This window comes from Nelumbo nucifera, chromosome 7 (genome assembly GCF_055504915.1).
Source record: "Nelumbo nucifera cultivar China Antique chromosome 7, China Antique-T2T, whole genome shotgun sequence".
Lineage (NCBI taxonomy): Eukaryota > Viridiplantae > Streptophyta > Magnoliopsida > Proteales > Nelumbonaceae > Nelumbo > Nelumbo nucifera.
The window spans coordinates 612,789-631,505 of NC_142655.1; the positions used below are offsets into that span (position 1 = coordinate 612,789).

The 18,717-nt window shown below is 40.8% G+C and overlaps 2 pseudogenes across 1 annotated transcript; both read left to right on the forward strand.

Moving 5' to 3' along the window:
* The first annotated feature begins 1,001 nt into the window (after positions 1–1,001).
* Positions 1,002–16,742, forward strand: LOC104597788 (putative disease resistance protein RGA3; annotated as a pseudogene). The gene is made up of 5 exons (XR_016078595.1): positions 1,002–1,867; positions 1,911–2,841; positions 4,743–4,887; positions 10,402–16,381; positions 16,605–16,742. The product of XR_016078595.1 is annotated as a putative disease resistance protein RGA3 (transcript).
* A 470-nt stretch (positions 16,743–17,212) lies between these two features.
* Positions 17,213–18,274, forward strand: LOC104597709 (E3 ubiquitin-protein ligase SIRP1 pseudogene; annotated as a pseudogene).
* The last annotated feature ends 443 nt before the right edge of the window (positions 18,275–18,717 follow it).

Below are 18,717 nucleotides of genomic sequence, written 5' to 3' on the forward strand. Positions count from 1 at the left end.
TTCGTTACTGCACAGGATCCACACCTTAGTCCATTCCATTTCCTGACGCCCATTTTTTAGCCCCTCTTATTGTAGTTAGGGCTTTATTATATCTAAACAATCGGGATGATCCAGATGGCCGATATCACATAGTAGAGGGTGTAGACCCAAATAAATGCTATTTTATTTGAGCATATTCCTTGTTCTCTATTTTAAAATTTTCAATAGAAAGATAACATCATTAGGCCATGTTTGGGAGTGCTTAAAAATAAGTGCTTATTCGAAATAAGTGCTTATTTGGGTGGAGACCACACCGTTAAGCACTTATTGGTGTTTGGGAAATAAGCCCAAAATTAGTGCTTATTTTAAAAATAAGAGTTTATTTTTTAGGGAGAATGACGGTTCAGCCCAGGGTCAGAATTTGTAGGCCCAAAGTACTGTTGGGGTAGGTGCCAGATTGGAATTGATGCCAAAGCACGGGCAGGTGTTGGTGCATAGGGTGTAGGTTGTTGACATTTTGAATGTTTATAGCTCTACAGTGAAAATCAGAAATCTGCATTTGGCCTGTCCATACTTTTCCGTATTTTTTAAGCCCAAATTTTCAGCTTTTTTGTTTTAAGTGCTTATACAATAAGCACTTATTCAAATTATTTCTCCTAGAATTGTCCCTAGTAAACTTTTAGAATACCAATTATACCCTTTTATGAAAGCAATTTTACAAAGGCATTTTTATAAAAGTAATTTTATGAGAATTACTTTTCAAAAGTAGAGTACTTTTACGAAAGCACTTTTATAAAAGTACTTTTATAAAAATACTTTTACGAGAGCACTTTTATGAAAGTACTTTTACGAGAGCACTTTTATGAAAGTACTTTTACGAAAGCACTTTTATAAAAATACTTCTATAATAACACATTTACGAAAATATTTTTATAACAACACTTTTACAAAAGTACTTTTATAAAAGCACTTTATGAAAGTATTTTTACTTCTATAAAAACACTTTTATGAGAGTACTTTTATAAAAGTACTTTTATAAAATCACTTTTATGAGAGCACTTTTACAAAATCACTTTTATGAGAATACTTTTATAAATTGATGGATAAGTTATTTAACCAAGGTCATACATTCAAGGATATCAGTTTTCCGGGAAATTAATTGATACTCTCATCATCTAAGTTACATTTACATGGGGCAGCCAGAAAAACGAAGCGAGGTCCAAATCCAAATGGTAGGTGAAAAAGAGACGACTTGCAAGTCTCCCTGTTTTATTTTTATGTGGTAATACGTTGATGATGGGGTCACCGAGTGAAAATAAAACCTTCAAATTACATAACATAAAAAGGAAAATGAAAAACAATATCTCCTGTACCTTTAGAAATCTGAATCTCCTTGTGAGAAGTGAGGATTGAAGAGAAAATACAGATGTCAGAAATAATTCTATCCTCTTTTCTACCAGTTTTGTTTCATAAGTTAGCTTCGCTTATTGTTGAAGAGTATGTGCTTTGGTCAACAGCTAAGGAGGAGCTAGAGAAGCTAGAGAGTGTGCTGTCAACCATTCTAGCTGTGCTTGAAGACACAGAGGAGTGACAAGTGAAGGATAAAGCGGTGGGGAATTGGTTGACTAAACTTAAAGATGTGGTTTATGATGCAGATAACCTGTTGGATGAGTTTGCAACAGAGGCTCTACGACTAAAAGTTGATACTGAGAACCACATGAAGCGCCGGGTATGTAGCTTCTTTTCACCTTCTAATCCAGTTGCGTTTCATATTAAGATGGGCCTTAGGGCAAAGGAGATCAATAAGAAACTAATTACAATTGCTGTAGAGAGGATTAATTTTCACTTCAGGGAGGGGGTTCTAAATAAGCAACATGAGGATGACGAGAGATAACAGACTCACTCCTTTATCATCGAATCTGAAGTTTTAGGAAGAGAAAGATAAAACGAAAATTGTGGATATGTTAACTGGGTTGGGTAATCTGGATGATATTTCTGTCATTCCCATAGTTGGCAGGGGGGGGGGGGTTAGGTAAGACGACTCTTTCTCAATTATTTTACAATGATAATTGGGTCAAAGAAAATTTCAATTTAAGAATTTGGGTCTGTGGGGCTGAGGATTTTGACGTCAGAAAGCTCACTAGAGCAATTATAGAATCTGCATCTAAGAACAAATGTGACCTCTTAGACATGGATCTGCTACAGATTCGTCTTCGGGAGGTATTGAGTGGGGAGAGATTTTTACTTGTCTTAGATGATGTATGGTGTGAGGATTATGACAAGTGGGAAAGGCTAAGAATTTTGTTAAGGGGTGGTGCAAAGGGGAGCAAAGTCATTGTAACCATTCCTAGTGAAGAAGTTGCATCCATCATGGGTTCACTTCCTACCTTCCTACTTATCATTTGGGAAGGCTATCGGAAGAAGATTGCTGGTCCTTGTTCAAGATGTGTGCCTTTGCACCTGGAGGAGCAGAAGATACTCCAAACATTGGTGGCAATTGGGAGGGAAATTGTTAAGAGGTGTGGTGGTGTGCCTTTAGCAATAGACTCTGGGAAGCTTGATGCACTCTAAGAAGGATGAGGCAGAGTGGTTGTTCATCAAGGACAGCCATATTTGGAAATTACTTCAGACTCAGGAAAGAGATGGAATCTTACCCGCCTTGAGATTGAGTTATAAACATTTACCATCACATTTGAAGCAGTGCTTTGCATACTGTTCAGTATTCCCAAAGGATTATGTCATTGACAAGGAGAAACTGATCCAGCTTTGGATGGCAGAAGGCTACATTCAATTTCAACCATACCGTGAAAGCAGAAATCTTGAAGATATTGGTAACGATTATTTCAACTATCTACTGTGGAGGTCATTTTTTTTTTCATGAATAACTGATTACTTCATTGAATTTTAAGGAAAGTGTACAAGAGAAAGTGAGAGAGAGACAAGCTCTCTTATCTCTCCCCTTTAACTTTAGTTACAATTACAATTACAGTTGTGCCCAAAATGTTTGAATTCTCCCAACCCCTTGCTTGGCCAGTGCATCAGCCATTGAATTAACTGTTCTTTTCACCCACTGTATTCTCAGTTCCATGTCCTTTGTGATCCATCTGAATTTTTTCTTCTCATTATTATACTTCCACATCCTACTTTCCTCATCCAGTAGCCAAGCCACTACCAGTTTGGAATCCCCTTCAATGATTAGCTTTTTAGCATTCATGGTTGTAGCCTTTTGCACTCATTTCATAACTGCCATCACTTCCGCTCTTAGTGAATCTCCTTCACCTGCTGGGCCTGAGAATAATGCACACACTTTACCCTCCTCATCCCTGAATACACCTCCAATTCCTGACCTTCCTGGGTTTCCCATGCTACTGCCGTCAAAATTAAGCTTTATAAATCCTCTTTCAGGAGGGGTCCAGATAGGAATAACAGGCTGCTTATTGACATTTGAATCTGCCACTATCTTCCAGTTTCTAATGATACCATCAATGGATATATGTGAGAAGTTTCCTAAGGATTTCATCCATTGAGCCGCTCTAATCAGAATTGGTTCAATCATGGCCTCTTTTGTTCTCTCCTTTTCTCTAAAAATTCTTGCATTTCTTTCTTCCCACACTACCCAGATTATTGCCGCCCTAGCACTCTTCCACATGATGTTACCTATCTTCTTCGGCGAAGGACAGGAAGTTGGATCAGAGACTTTTGAAGTCAGCCGGAGGTGTCCACCTGCATTCAAATAAGGAAAAAAATCATTCCCAAATACCAGCAACAAACGGACAAGTAATAAACAAATGAAAGCAAGTCTCACTATTAGCCTTACAAAGAACACACAAGTGTGGGGAAAGGCACCACTTTTTCCTCTTCCTTTGTAGCCAGTCAAAAGTATTTATTCTTTCGTGTACAACTTCCCAACAAAAAGCCGCAATCCTAGGTGGGATAGGCTTGCACCATACCTCCTTAACAGGAAAAGATTGAGGGGGACTAAGGGGAGGTTGGGTTAACACTTTGAAGAAGGAGTTACAGGAAAACAGGCCTGAAGAGGAAGGTGTCCAAATTCTTTCTTCAGACTTATCAGGATCAAAGAAAGTTCCTTCAAGGTTTTGGATTAAAGAGAGTACACTATCAATTTCTGAATCCCTTAATCCCCTTCTAAAGCCAAAGTTCCAATCAAAACCATTGACTGAGTTTGAAGGGACTGATAAAGTTGAAATGGGCTCACTCTTGAAACATGATAAAGAACACAAAGAGGGGTATAAGTCTTTCAAAGGGGAGTTCCCATACCAGATTTGATTCCAAAATTTGATTAAGTTGCCAGAATTTAGTTCATACCTTACAAGAGGCAAGAAACAAGGTAGGATTGCTTGTATTGCCTTCCAAGGTGAAGCTCTGGTAGCCTGTTGCAGTGATCCAGCATCCCATCCATTGTCCAACAGCCCGTGTATACTCACCACCACCCTTGCCCATAGTTTCTCTCTTTCTTTTGGCATTCTCCATAGCCACTTCCCTAGTAGAGATAAATTTCTTTTTTGCATATTTCCTATTCCAAGACCCCCAAACTTTTTATCTCTACTAACTATCTCCCAGCACACCTTGTGATCTCTTTTCTCTTCTCTTGGCTCCCATAAGAAGTCCCTTATTAATTTCTCAATGCTCTTGCTTACTCCCTCCGGCATTTTGAAGAATAACATATAGTACACAGGGAGGTTTGCTAGGGTCAACTTTATTAGTGTTATCCTATCTCCCAGCACATCTTTTCTACTGTGGAGGTCATTCTTTCAAGATGCAAAGAAAGATGATGACGACAACATAGTTGCATGCAAGATGCATGACCTCATGCATGATCTTGTCCAGTTTGTTGCTGGGTTTGAGTGCTCAGTTCTAGAGGCAGACAAGGAACAAACTATCCTTAAAACAATCACTATATGATAATGGGAAGAAGCTGCATGCTTTTCTATTGGTGATGACTGAAAGACAGGAATCCATGTGTTTGCTGGAACACAACAGAAGAAGAAGAAGAAGAAGAAGGAGATGGGACACCTAGACAAATAAAACAAATAAAACATTAAACAAGTTTAGGCCCAATAACTAAGAACTTAAGACACAAATATGACTAACATAAACACTAAAAACAGCCGAACCAACACTCCCCCTCAAGCTAAGCATGGATGTCAGTCATGTTTAGCTTGCCAAGTAAGTCTGAGAACTTCGTTGAAGCTAGTCCTTTAGTTAACACATCTGCAATCTGCATCTCGGAAGGAGTATAAGGAATGCAGAGTTCTCCTGAAACGATTCTTTCTCTAACGAAGTGTCGGTCAATCTCAATGTGCTTCGTCCTATCATGTTGCACTGGGTTATTTGCAATGTTGATGGCAGCCTTGCTGTCACAGTACAACCTGAGTGGACACTCGACCTTTACCCCGAGCTCAACAACAAGGGTCCTAAGCCACAGTAGTTCAGCAACACCATGAGCCATAGCTCGATATTCAGCCTCTGCACTTGATCTAGCAACCACATTCTGCTTTTTACTTCGCCATGTAACCAGATTTCCTCCAACAAACGTGCAATACCCAAAAGTAGACTTCCTGTCGCCAACAGAGCCAGCCCAATCTGCATCAGTATACGCTTCAATTTCAATTTTATTGTGTTTTTTGAACATAATTCCTTTTCCTGGGCAAGTCTTCAAGTACCTAAGAATTCTTTCCACTACTCTCATATGAGGAATCTTTGGAGAGTGCATGAACTGGCTGACAACATGTATAACATAAGCAATATCTGGTCGAGTGAGAGACAAATATATCAACTTCCCTACCAGTTTTTGGTATCTTTCTTTATCAAGGTAGTCCTATCCAACTGACCTGTAGACCATGGTTTTGTTCTATTGGAGTATCTGCTGGTCTACACCCCATCATACCTGTCTCCCCTAGAAGGTCAAGGACATACTTCCGCTGACATATATAGATGCCCTCTTGTGACCTAGCAACTTCAATTCCAAGGAAGTATCTCAGATGGCCCAAGTCTTTGAAGAACTCATTTAATCTTTTTATCTCTTCCAGATCATCCCTTGTAATCACCATATCATCCACATAGACGATGAGTACCGTAAGTCGACTATTCTGTTTCCTTATGAACAGAGTATGATCTGCACCACTTTGAGTGTATTCCACTCTCTTCATGGCCCCACAAAGTCTCTCAAACCAAGCCCGAGGAGATTGCTTAAGGCCATATAACCTGGTGGAGGATCCATGAATACCTCTTCACGTAGATCACCATTTAGAAAAGCGTTCTTCACATCCAACTAATGTAGCTCCCAGGAGAAATTTGCAGCTAATGACAATAAGACCTGGATTGTGTTGAGCTTTGCGACTGGAGCAAATGTCTCTTTGTAGTCAATCCCTTCCTTTTGAGTAAACCCCTTTGCCATAAGTCTGGCCTTGTATCTTTCAATGTACCCGTCCTCCCTATGCTTCACAGTGAACACCCACTTGCATCCCACAGTGCTCTTCCCTTCTGGTAGGTCCACTAATTCCCAAGTCCCGACTTTCATTAAGGCTTTTATTTCTTCATTCATAGCCTCTCTCCTCGTTATTATTCCTTTGTGCCTGCTATCTCTTCCGTGCATGTCCCTACTAGGTACTCAGAGGCAGTGTCTGATCCAAGATTTACAGTGAACACCCACTTGCATCCCATAGTGCTCTTCCCTTCTGGTAGATCCACTAATTCCCAAGTCCTTGCTTTCATTAAGGCTTTCATTTCTTCATTCATAGCCTCTTTCCATCTTGGATCAGACACTGCCTCTGAGTACCTAGTAGGAACATGCACGGAGGAGAGAGCATACACAAAGGAATAATAATGAGGAGATAAACGTGAGTAAGAAACAAAGTCAGCAATGGGGTGTCGGATAGTACAAGAACGGGTAGACTTACGAAGAGCAATAGGGAGATCCAAATCAAAAGTATGAGTGATAGGATTACCTGGAGCTGCTGAGGCAGATTGATCCGAGTCCGATTGATTGCTGCCATGAATTAGAGGGTATTTTTTCCTTCTGTTGTAGGTGATTCTTATATCTTTTTGTTGCTTACTGGTGTCCTCAGTTACATCTGCAGCATCAAGAGGTAATAGGTGCAATGGGAGCCTCACTAGGTTCACCCGGGATGCTACAACTAGGAGGATCAGGAGGAGAAGATGGAAGGCCCGAGGCAGAAAGAGGCACAAAAAAGGAGGGGAAAGAAGAATCCTCTTCCATCCCACTAGTCTCCCCTTGAAGAGGATTCTGGGAAGAATGAAAATATGAGTGAGACTCAAAAAATACCACATCTTTTGTGACGTATTTCTTCTTGGTGACGGGATCATAACACTTGTAACCTTTCTGTGTAGGAGAGTACCCAAGAAGATTCCTTTCGTAGCCCTAGGATCCAACTTAGTCTTCTTTGGATCCTTTACATGCATAAAACATACACAACCAAAGACTCTAGGTGGAAGAGGAAAGTCAGGAAGATTAGGGCAAAGGATAGAGAAAGGAGTTTTCATACCCAACACCTTGGATGGCATCCAATTTATCAGATATGATGCGGTAAGGACTGCTTGAGACCAGTAGTGCTTGGGAACCTTGTGCTGAAATAATAAAGCTCGAGTGGTCTCCAATAAGTGTCTATTTTTGCGCTCAGCAACCCCATTCTGTTGAGGGGTACTAGCACAAGATGATTGATGTAGCATGCCAGCATCTTCTATGAACAGGTTCAAAGATCTTTCAAAATATTCAGCAGCATTGTTTGAACGGAATTGCTTAATCTTCTTGTAAAATTGAGTTTCAATCATTTTACAAAATGCCATGGTTATCCGCGGCACTTCATCACGTCCTTTTAACAAGTAGATCCATGTGCATCGTGAGTAGTGATCAATAAAACTGATAAAGTAACGAAAGCCATCCACAAAAACAAGGGGTGAAGGGCCCCCAAACATCAGAATGGACCAAATCAAAAGGAGCTTGAATTTCATTACTAGAAATTGGATAAAGAGTTCTACATTGTTTTGACAACTGACACACTTCACAAACTAAACTTTGACTCGAAATACCCTTGAATAATTCAGGAAACAACCCTTGCAATGATGAAAAAGGTAAATGACCTAGCTTAGCATGCCACAAGTGTAACCTAGCTATTGACTCATTATTCTGACTACCGGTAGCAGATGATTGTAAGGCCGAACTTATGCCTGCATCAAAATAGTAGAGACCTCCACACTCATGACCGCTCCCAATCGTTCTCTTCGTCAATCTGTCCTGAAAGACACAATGAGTAGGAAAGAAAGTTACACTGCAGTTTAAATTCTTGGTAAGCTTCGAAAGATAAGAGATTGAAAGTAAGATTTGGAACATGTAGAACAGATTTAAGAGAGAGGTTCTTGCTTAGGTCAACCCCCCCTTCCCAGAGATGGTGGAGAGGGAACCGTCAGCAACTCTCATCTTATCTTGGTTAGACATCAATTGGTAAGAAGAAAATAAAGAGGACATGTGTGTCATGTGGTCAGTTGCACCGGAATCAATAATCCAAGAAGTAGAGTTTATAGAACTAGTTGTGCTATAAGCAGAGACAATACCTGATCTGGCAAGAGAGGTGGAAGCAAGGGAATTAGTCCTTAGACGGGTTAGGGCTCGGCTAAGGACCTCTACCTCATCAGCAGTGAAACCCAAGGACCCGGATGTGGAGGAATTAGCAGTCTGTCCCATGGGAGAAGATGCAACTGTAGATGTGTTCTTCGAGCTATCACCACTGTGACAACATGGTTCCCAATTGTTGTTTGATTCTTCTGGGGCTTCTTGTCTTTCCTTAACGCAGCTGGTTTCAGATGAGGATAAAGAACTCAACAAGTCTCTTTTACATGCCTTTCACCACCACAATGAGAGCACTTAAGATGCCTCTTGTCTGAATGCTTGCTCCCCTTTTGGTTTGAAGAAATCAGGGCTGAATGTTCAACAGGCTGTGTTTGAGTGTCAACTTGCATCTCTTTCCTCCTAACCTCTTCATTCCTTACTAGATAATAGACATGGTGTAAATTTGACATTTCATCCTTTCCTAGAATTTGAGACCTTATGCTCTCATACACTGGGTCTAAACCAGCCAAGAACTTAAAAGGCTCTACCCTCTTCATTTTGTTTGTCATGCCTCTCCTTGTCTTTTGCATTCTCTCAATCAAGAATAAGATGATGATCAAGTTCTTCCCATAGTCCTTCTAAGGTGCAAAATACGTTGCAACTGTCATATCTCCTTGTCTCAATGCAGCAATGTCTTGATTCAGCCTATAAATTCTGGCATTGTTCTTTCTCTGTCCATAAGTTTTAGAGACTTTCTCCCAAATCTCAGCAGCAATAGGAAAGTGTTGAACAGTCCTGGCCACTCTTGGAGTCATCAAAGCAAGCAGCCAGGACATAACAGTAGCATTTTCCTTATGCCATACTGCATACTCCGCACTACCCACTACAGGTTCCTTCTTCTATCCATCTAAATAACCCGTAAGTTCCTGGAAAGTAATGAAGAGCATGGCTGAAACAGACCATTCTCTGAAGTTATATTCATCCAACAATACACTGGTGATTTGCAAGCTGTGCAGATTTGGATTTTCCAGATTAGGAGACCTCCCTCCAGTTCTATTATCCCTAGAAGACACTTCTCCCGATATTGAAGACATCTCCTTCCTCTTACAGTGATCACAATTGAAAACTCAGTACAAAGAACATTATTTCAGACTTACCGAAGCTGTTGCAGGTCTGAGAACCCCTTGTAACAGGTCTGAAACCAAGAACAATCCACCTATGTACTTTGCTGAACTCTTCTAGACTAGACTGGGCTTTGATTTCTGCTGTCATAGACTGGAATCACCCTTACGATCTGTACTAGGACTGTCGAAGTCAGTCCTTCCACCTAGATCTGTTCCACACAGATCTCTCTTAGCAGCCGAATGGCTACTACCTGCTGCAAGGTGTCTAGTAGCACATCGGTTTCTGAAACAAACTCCCCTTGGGCCCTACAACCAAGGGAAACCCTAGATACAGGCCTTGCTGTGTTCTACGGTCAGCCCTAGGGTTTCTTCACAGCGACCAAGATAAGAGAGAGAGAGAGAGAGGAAAAAAAGGAATAGAGAAGAGCAGAGAAAGGTGGCGGCTGTAACCAGACAGACGGATTAGTGCTCTGATACCATGTTTGCTGGAACACAGCAGCCGAAGAAGAAGAAGAAGAAGAAGAAGAAGAGAAGAAGTTTTGAGAAAGGCGGCATACTCACTTCAGCCGGCCCTACAATCTTATATAGATGATTATAAAATAATGTTACATGAATGGACTAGAATGCCCCTGATTAGTGATGGGACACCTAGACAAATAAAACAAATAAAACATTAAACAAGTTTAGGCCCAATAACTAAGAACTTAAGACACAAATATGACTAACATAAACACTAAAAACAGCCGAACCAACACCATGGATGTCCCTGATAAGATTACCTCAAGTTTCAGATATTTACGCTCCTTGGATTTAAGTTGCACCAATATCAACAGCTTGCCTAATTCAGTAGGCAAGTTGAAACACCTAAGGCTTCTTGACCTCTCTCACACTAACATTGAAGTATTGCCTAAATCTGTCGACTCCTTGTGGAATCTGCAGACACTGAAACTCTCCCATTGCTATGCACTCCGAGAACTGCCCAAAGACATGAAAAACCTTGTTGGCCTTAGACATCTGAAAATTGATCATTGCCGCAATTGACTTGCATGCCTGTAGCACTGGGAAAACTTACGTGCCTCCAGACGTTGTCAAAGTTCATCGTGGGCAAGGAGAAAGGGTGTCGAATAGGGGAGCTGCAGGGGCTAAATCTTCAAGGTGAACTAACTATCGAAAACCTTGAGAATTTAAGATATGCAAGGGAGGCCAAGCAAGCAAAATTGAGAGAGAAACACAACCTTCGCTTCTTGGAGTTGTCGTGGAACCATAACTATGATTCCATGAACTTGGGTGAATATTATGACCATGCATCGGAATGGCTTGAACCTCACATAAATTTGAAAAGACTCCATATAAATAGGTATATGGGTGTAAAATTTCCTGAATGGTTAATGGGTACACTTCTCTCAAATTTGGTTGAGATTTTACTCAATGATTGCATGAGGTGTGAACATCTCCCGCCTCTTGGGCAGCTTACCTTCCTAAAGGTTCTCGACATAAGAGGTATGGATGCTGTGAAGATTGTTGGCCCTGAATTCTATGGAGAAGGTGATGTAAGTGGATTCCCATCACTCAAACAATTTAATCTCTGTGACATGCCAAATTTGGAGGAGTGGTTGAGTCTATTTGGAACAGAGGTACTACCTTGCATCAGCAAATTGTCTCTCTCTGGATGCCCCAAGTTGGCAACTATCCCATGCCAACTTGCATCTCTTGAAGAACTGGAGCTCAGGGATAGCAATGAGTTGCTATTGAGGTCAGTTGCAGGGCTAACTTCTCTCTCGGTTCTTCGGATTAGTGAATTTTCACAAGTTAAGTCCCTGCAAAGGGAGGTGGAAAATCTTATAGCTTTGAAGTCATTGCATATTGAGACATGTGATGAATTGATGACTCTGTCAGAAGGATTGAAAAACCTTGCTGATCTTGGGATTTTAAGCATTTGGGGGTGCTCTAGCCTGACGTCTTTGCTGGAGATACAAGGTTTGATCTCTCTTCGTGAATTGTCAATTCTGAACTGTACTAAGCTAACTTATCTAGCACAGGATTTACAACACCTTACCACCCTTGAGAAGTTGCACATTGAAGGATGCTCAGAGCTGGTCTCCTTGTCAGATGTAGGCATGCAGAACCTCAGAGCCCTTCGGACCCTCAGGATATGGCATTGTCCTAGGCTAATTTCATTGCCTGAGGGCCTTAAGCATGTTACTTCATTAACAGATCTGCATATACAGGATTTTCCCAGCATAATGGCTTTGCCAGAGTGGTTAGGAAACCTCACATCGCTTCGTGAGTTGTCAATCTGGGACTGCCCAAATCTCATGTCATTGCCAGAACAAGTGAAATGCCTACGTGCACTCGAGTATTTGTCTATTTGGCGATGCTCACATCTGAGCAACGGTGTGTGGAGATGGGTGAGGATTGGCATAAGATATCACACATCCCAGAGATCCACATAAAGGACCAAGAGATAATAACCCAAGAAGGATTAGTGCAGAAGTTGAATCAGAGAACTGAAGAAGGTGAAGCTTGGGAGAGAGACTTCAACAAGTTGAAGAGCATCAATACCATGATTCTGGACCCCTATTTGTATAGGATGGATTCTGTTTTCCGCGACTGGTTGATGAAGATGAAAACCGTCGTCAACACATGGTGCAACGCTCAGTGAAGCAAGCAAGCACAGCACTGAATAAATAAATAAATAATCAAGCAAACAAGTGAACCAGCAGTTGAAGCGCTCACAAGGTAACTAGTGTGAATCCCGTATGAATCTTGAATATGTGATCATCCTCATCCTCATTATAGTTATTACTGTGAAGTGTGAACTATATAAATGGGTTTGTAGTTTAAAATTTAGGCAATTAAATCAAATGATCCGTAACATCCATATGTTTCATACTTGTTACACTGCAAATGACTAAAAGATAATATATATGCCCTGAAACTGTGATTCTAAAATCAAACAATTAAAATAACTTGGGCAATTCCTAGCATCACAGCAAGTAGGAAGGCAAAAGAACCCAACATATATACTGAAAATGCAGTAAAGAAGGTGCAATCGTCAAATCAATCAACCGTAAATATATACACCAATTAGTTTCTAATAATCCTTGATGAACTACTGTGTGATTTCGTGAATTGTTTTGTTTGTTGTAAGCAGAATGCAAGCATACTATTCATTTGATCTCCTGCTGCCGTTTCTTTCCCTCTTTTCTTTGTGGGTGGGGTGAGAGTCTGGGAGTGGGGGCATGAGAGTATGTGAATATGTGAGTGTACTTTGTACCCACACCCACAGGCCACAGCCCCATATAGGCATATACACATTGCTTTGGTCCACTTTAGCTTAGTAGTCTATCAAGTGTCATCCCCTATTCCCCTTGGTCCCTACGGACCCTACCGACCTGTCCAGTCACCACTCACCAGTGTCCGCATCTAGCACCGTCTAGCTCTCACAAGTCACAATTTGGCAAGCCACGCCCAGATTCTATTTCAATGGCCAAAATACAGATAGCACACAAGGACAACAAACAATGAGATTGAGAATGAGACTTGATCATCTGGGAGGGAAGAGAGGGAGCTATAATAATTGAAGTTTCAGGACCCAGTCCCACCACTGAAAAACTAAACAGGTCCCACCCCACCTCACCATGTCTCCCACACTTTGAACAGAAGATATTCTTCTTTCTTATTTCTTACCACGGTGCAAGATTTTAGTGGTATTGTCCATTATTGCTGGGTTCAGAATTCAGATGGATCTCCTCATCCTCTTAATAAATACAAGAATTTCTATTTGAGCTGATGAGCACTAATGTCAAGAATTTTGGAATCTGAAGTGGAAGAGTGAAGCAGCACCTGTAGTAGCAAATATTCCCTTCTGACGTTCCAACAACTTAGATTTTCCAATTCATTTTCAGGTTTGGCAATTGGCACCCTCCTTTTCCTTTTGCATGTTGCTTGGTGCAGAATCTGGGTTAGGAGTATCAAGACATGTCGGCCCGTATTGGTCGATATGTATCATTCCGGGACCCCTCCGATACGCCCTTATAGTGAGTGTATCGGGGGTCTAACCGGTTCAGAGTGTGGAGGAGACTTAAACCGCCCCTCCGAACCTGTTTTAAAAAGAAATTAAAAAAAAGGATATCGATTTGTCCGATACGCCACCTTGCTCCCATGTCTTTCTATTTGAAAGCTACATGCTTATGCATTTATCTAATTAACATGTATTCCTGGCTTTCTTCAAGGGTTTTCAATGACCAACCGAGAGGTGGCTCAGTTGGTTTATTCTAGTATAGATGTGGATTCGATTCTTACAACTGCTGAGTTCGAGGAGGGAGTTATTAGTGGTGCCTTAAACAGATTTTTGTCTGCATATTAGTGATTAATTCCCACTCTCAGGACTCTCTCTCCGATGTGCCAAAAGGAATGTATCAATAATTTGAATCTTGTATTTATTTTATTTTTTTTCAAAATTTTAGAGGGGTCTATTTTTACGTGTTTTAGTTATTAAAAATAATTTCTTAAAAATATATTAGAATAAATGTATCATATACAAAAAAATATGATACATTTTAAATAGATTGTATCAAAATTTTAAACATTGTGAGACCGGACTTAACAGAACCAGACCAAATGATGAGAGAGAATCTGGGATGGTAGTGGTGTGTCTGAAAAATGTAGTAGTGTTGTGAGTTGTGACCTCTCTGAGTCTTTCTCGGTAGATGTTTAAAACAAGGTAGGTGTGTGGACGTGGTCATCTACTCATCTCCTCGTCTCGTGTCGGTTCTTTTATTCTCTCTCTCCGTCTGTACGTTAAATTTATTCAATACATGACATGACTCAATCACTCATGAGAGGTTGTGAGAATGAGAGATCAAAGAAAGGACCCTCATATTTTCATCGGAGAAGTACGAACACACACGATGCAGAATTCTGAATTCCAGCCCCCCCTATTACTAGCCCTCTCCTCCTATAAATCACATCCTGCCCGTGAATTTGACATTAATTCCCGGTCAGATGCATTCCCCATGTACTTTGGGGTTATAAAATTCTGATCTGGGCTGATTGATCATTCTCCCTATTTTCATTATACCCTCCTCTCTCTACCTACCTCTTCCTCTCTCCTGTTTCGCTTTCTGCTTTCATTTCTCAATTCTCACCACACACTCACATTTCTAATTGTATGCCATTAATGAGTCTCACGTGACAAAATTTCTTAATTAATTAACATTACAGGGTTGACAACGAAGCCAAAAAGTTTCTGGAATTAATTATTATTTTAAATAAATCACTAATTCTAGGATTGAAGTTGTTGAGATCGAATCAGCCCCCCCCACGAGACTGTCTCCCACAATGTTCCACAGCACATCCTGCCATGTATAGGAAATATTTTCAATACATGGCGGAGATGTGCGTTGTGGGGGGCTAATTTAAATTTGAAGTTACTAATGCAGTCATAATAGTATATAAGGGCAACTTTTGAAGTTTAATATCAATAAAAGTAATATATTTAAAAAATTTTAAAAAAATAAATTAATTTTTTAAAAATAATATAATAAAAGGCAAAAATACTATTCATCATCTTTTTCGTGTCATTTGTTCACTAGAGCCGTTGTCTACCACCACCAGCCACCCTCGTCCGCTGCCACCCGCCATCGCCTCCGCCTCCGACAATGTCGGAGGTGGTCGAAGGCAGAGGTGGCGGGTGGCGGCGCTGGTGGTTTCTCTGTCCAACGCCGCCACCTCCGCCTCTACCTCCGGCAACGTTGCCGGAGATGAGTGGAAACAGAGGTGGCGACAGCAACGGGTAGAGGAATGACCACCAGTGCCGCCGCCGCCACTTCTACCTCCGGCCACCTTCGACAACATTGCCAGAGGCGGCAGTGGGCAGTAGCGAACGACAGTGGCAGGAGCGAACGACAGTGGCAATAAGGAGATGATGAATAGTATTTTTGCCCTTTATTAACCTATTTTTAATTTTTTTTTAAATATATTATTTTTATTGATATTAAACCTGAAAATTTGTCCTTATATGCTAAAAACCCTAAATAAAATTGTTGAGGCTTCTTTGAGGGTGAAGGGGCCGGCCGTCCCCGCTTTCCACGAGAGAAAACGAAATCCCAGCACCACCATACGCGTCTGTCTTAGACTTAGTAAAGCAAAGCTAATAATCGTAATAGTTAATAAATACTAATATCTTCTTCTTATCTTAACCCTCTCTCTCTCTCTCTCTCCCTCCTCCTTCACAGCTTTACTCTCTATTAAAATATATATGTATTAACATGCTTTTTATTTCAACGGCTGAGCTCATTAGCTCAACCTGAACCCTCAGCTAGCAACCCACGCAGCAAAAATTAGCTTCTTTTTTTTTTGTTTATTTTATTTTTGACCAACCAATCAATTCAAGTCTATCTTCTTCACTGCGCATATAAAATGATAAATCCTTGATTGGGCCCCACTCTTTGCTAGACCCCACTCATTAAACGCTTCAGATTTCAGGCACTGCCTGTGCCTGTCAATTCTTAAAAGAAAAAAAGAAAAAGAAAAAAAATTTAAAAGTCAGGACTCAGGACTCAGGACTCAGGAGGGTTAAAAATTTTTAGAAGAAGAGGAAGGAGGAATGCGTATGCGCGTTTGGGTACTAATTCTTCTCTGCAACTTCCTTCCTCTTTCCTTTTCTTCCACCAAAACCATCCCAAAGGTAAAATTGCCAGCAGGTAAAATCTCTCTGCCACAATCCTTCAATTTCCAGAAAAATAAAATAAGAGGGCCTTTTCTTTTCTTTTTATTTTTTTGGGTAAATTGCGTGTCAATTCGTTCTTGTGTTTCATACAATAAGAATATGGTGGTTATTAATCTTTGTTCCAGATTCTTCTATTATTTAGATTGCTGATACATTTAAATCTCTTACGTACCCGTTCTAGGCATCTCTATGTTTCCCAAATCTCCCTTCTGTTGTTGGATTTGGTCTTGCTGAAGGAACTTTCTCTGTTGGTGGGCTTGATCTCTGAAGCTGTGATTTCTATTGATTTTTCCTTGCTTTCGCATCTACCTCGCGAACAATCCTCTGTTCTTGGTACGATCTCTCTCTCCCCCCCTATGTAGCTTGGTGAAATCAACTTTTTTTTTTTTTTTTTTATCTTGTGGCCGATGGTTGATCTCTGCTACGATTTCAATTCTGGTTGATTAAGAGAAGGGATCTCCTTTGCTTGTATCTCTATGCTTTTTAGGTTCTGCAATAACTGAAGAGAAGAAAATCTGTAGATCGTTTATTTTACTCCCCCCACCCCCATTTCTGATCGATCGCGAGAACTATTGTTTTTTGTTCCTGATCTGTATATTGTTGACTTTTTTTATAGTCATCTATGGAAGGCAGAAAGGATCTGAGAGTTTATGCTTGTTGGTTTTTCTTCTTTTTAAACTTTTAAATGCTTGTTGGGCTGGTTTGAAATTTACAGGAACCCGTTCTTCTTTGTGCTTTTCTGAGGTGGTTTCTTTTTTTTTTTTTTTTCAAGGTTGCAAAGAGGGAGAGATGGGTGATGCTCCAGTGGCCAGGTACTGGTGTCACATGTGCTCTCAACTGGTGAACCCAGTCATGGAAGTAGAAATCAAATGCCCTTTCTGCGAGAGTGGGTTTGTGGAAGAAATGGATAGCTTTAGGGAGCAGGACAATGACAATGATCTAGGATCTGATCGAGCTCTTTCTCTTTGGGCTCCAATCTTGCTTGGGATGATGGGTGGTACTCGCCGCCGAAGATTCAGAAGAGAGGAAGACGGTGATGAAGAGGCCCAGCAGGGTGGGTCTGAACAAGAACGAGAGCTTGAATCTTTTCTTCGAAGGAGAAGAAGACATTCGGCTGCAATCTCAGCTGCCTTGTTTAATTTGCTCCAAAGCCTCCGTGCTTCTGGTATCGCATCTGAAATGGAGAATTCTGAGAGTGATAGAGAGAGAGATCCTGTCATCCTGGTCAATCCTTTTAATCAGGCCATAATTCTTCAAGGCTTGTTTGATACCAACCAGAATGAAAACCAGGGACAAAATGCCCCCAGCTCCTTGGGTGATTACTTCCTCGGATCCAGTCTGGATCTCTTGTTGCAGCATTTGGCAGAGAATGATCCCAACAGATATGGGACCCCACCGGCACAGAAAGAGGCAGTGGAAGCAATGCCCACTGTAAAAATCACAGAGAACTTGCAGTGCTCAGTGTGTTTGGATGACTTAGAAATTGGGACAGAAGCAAAGGAGATGCCCTGCAAGCACAAATTCCATAGTGGGTGTATTCTTCCTTGGTTGAAACTTCATAGTTCTTGTCCAATTTGTAGGTTTCGAATTCCTGCTGATGAATCTAAGCTTGCTTCAGATGGGTCTGGCAATAGTGAGAATAGGGGTGAAAACAGTAGTGGTGTCGGTCCCCGTGGCGGAGAAGGAAGTGAAGAAGGGGGGAATGGAAATGGAAGAAGGTTTTGGGTTCCTATTCCATGGCCTTTTAATGGGTTATTTTCTATGTCAGGATCCCAGAATGATGGCAATTCTTCCTCACAATCATCTTCTTCAGCATCAGCAGGAAATGCTTCTCATACGGATGACAACTGAAGACATCTATGTAGTCTTCCATTTCCTTCCTCTTTTAAGTTGTTGGATTTTCTGGTGGTTTCTTCCCTTTCCTTCTGTACATAGTCCTTTCTTGGATAAGCTGAATATATGTTCACTTCATCTATTTTCTATAGAACTTAGTGCCTTGTTTGAAAATCCCTGAAATTGTTTGCTTTCTTATTTTCTCATTGTGCGCTTCATTCCCTGAAATGGTTTACTTGACAACGCTTATCTTATTCTCCTGTTACCTGCTACTTTTCAAAGGACCAGATTGCGTGGACATATGCTATCTGCTTGTGTGAACTTGGACAGAACAGGTGATTATTTAAGCCTTTTGAATTTGACCAATTCTTATGTACCTAAAAAAATAAGAATAGTACCAGCTCTCTGAGAGAGTTCTGTCAAAACTCAAGAGAGCCTACTTCCTGAGTCTTGACTTCAAA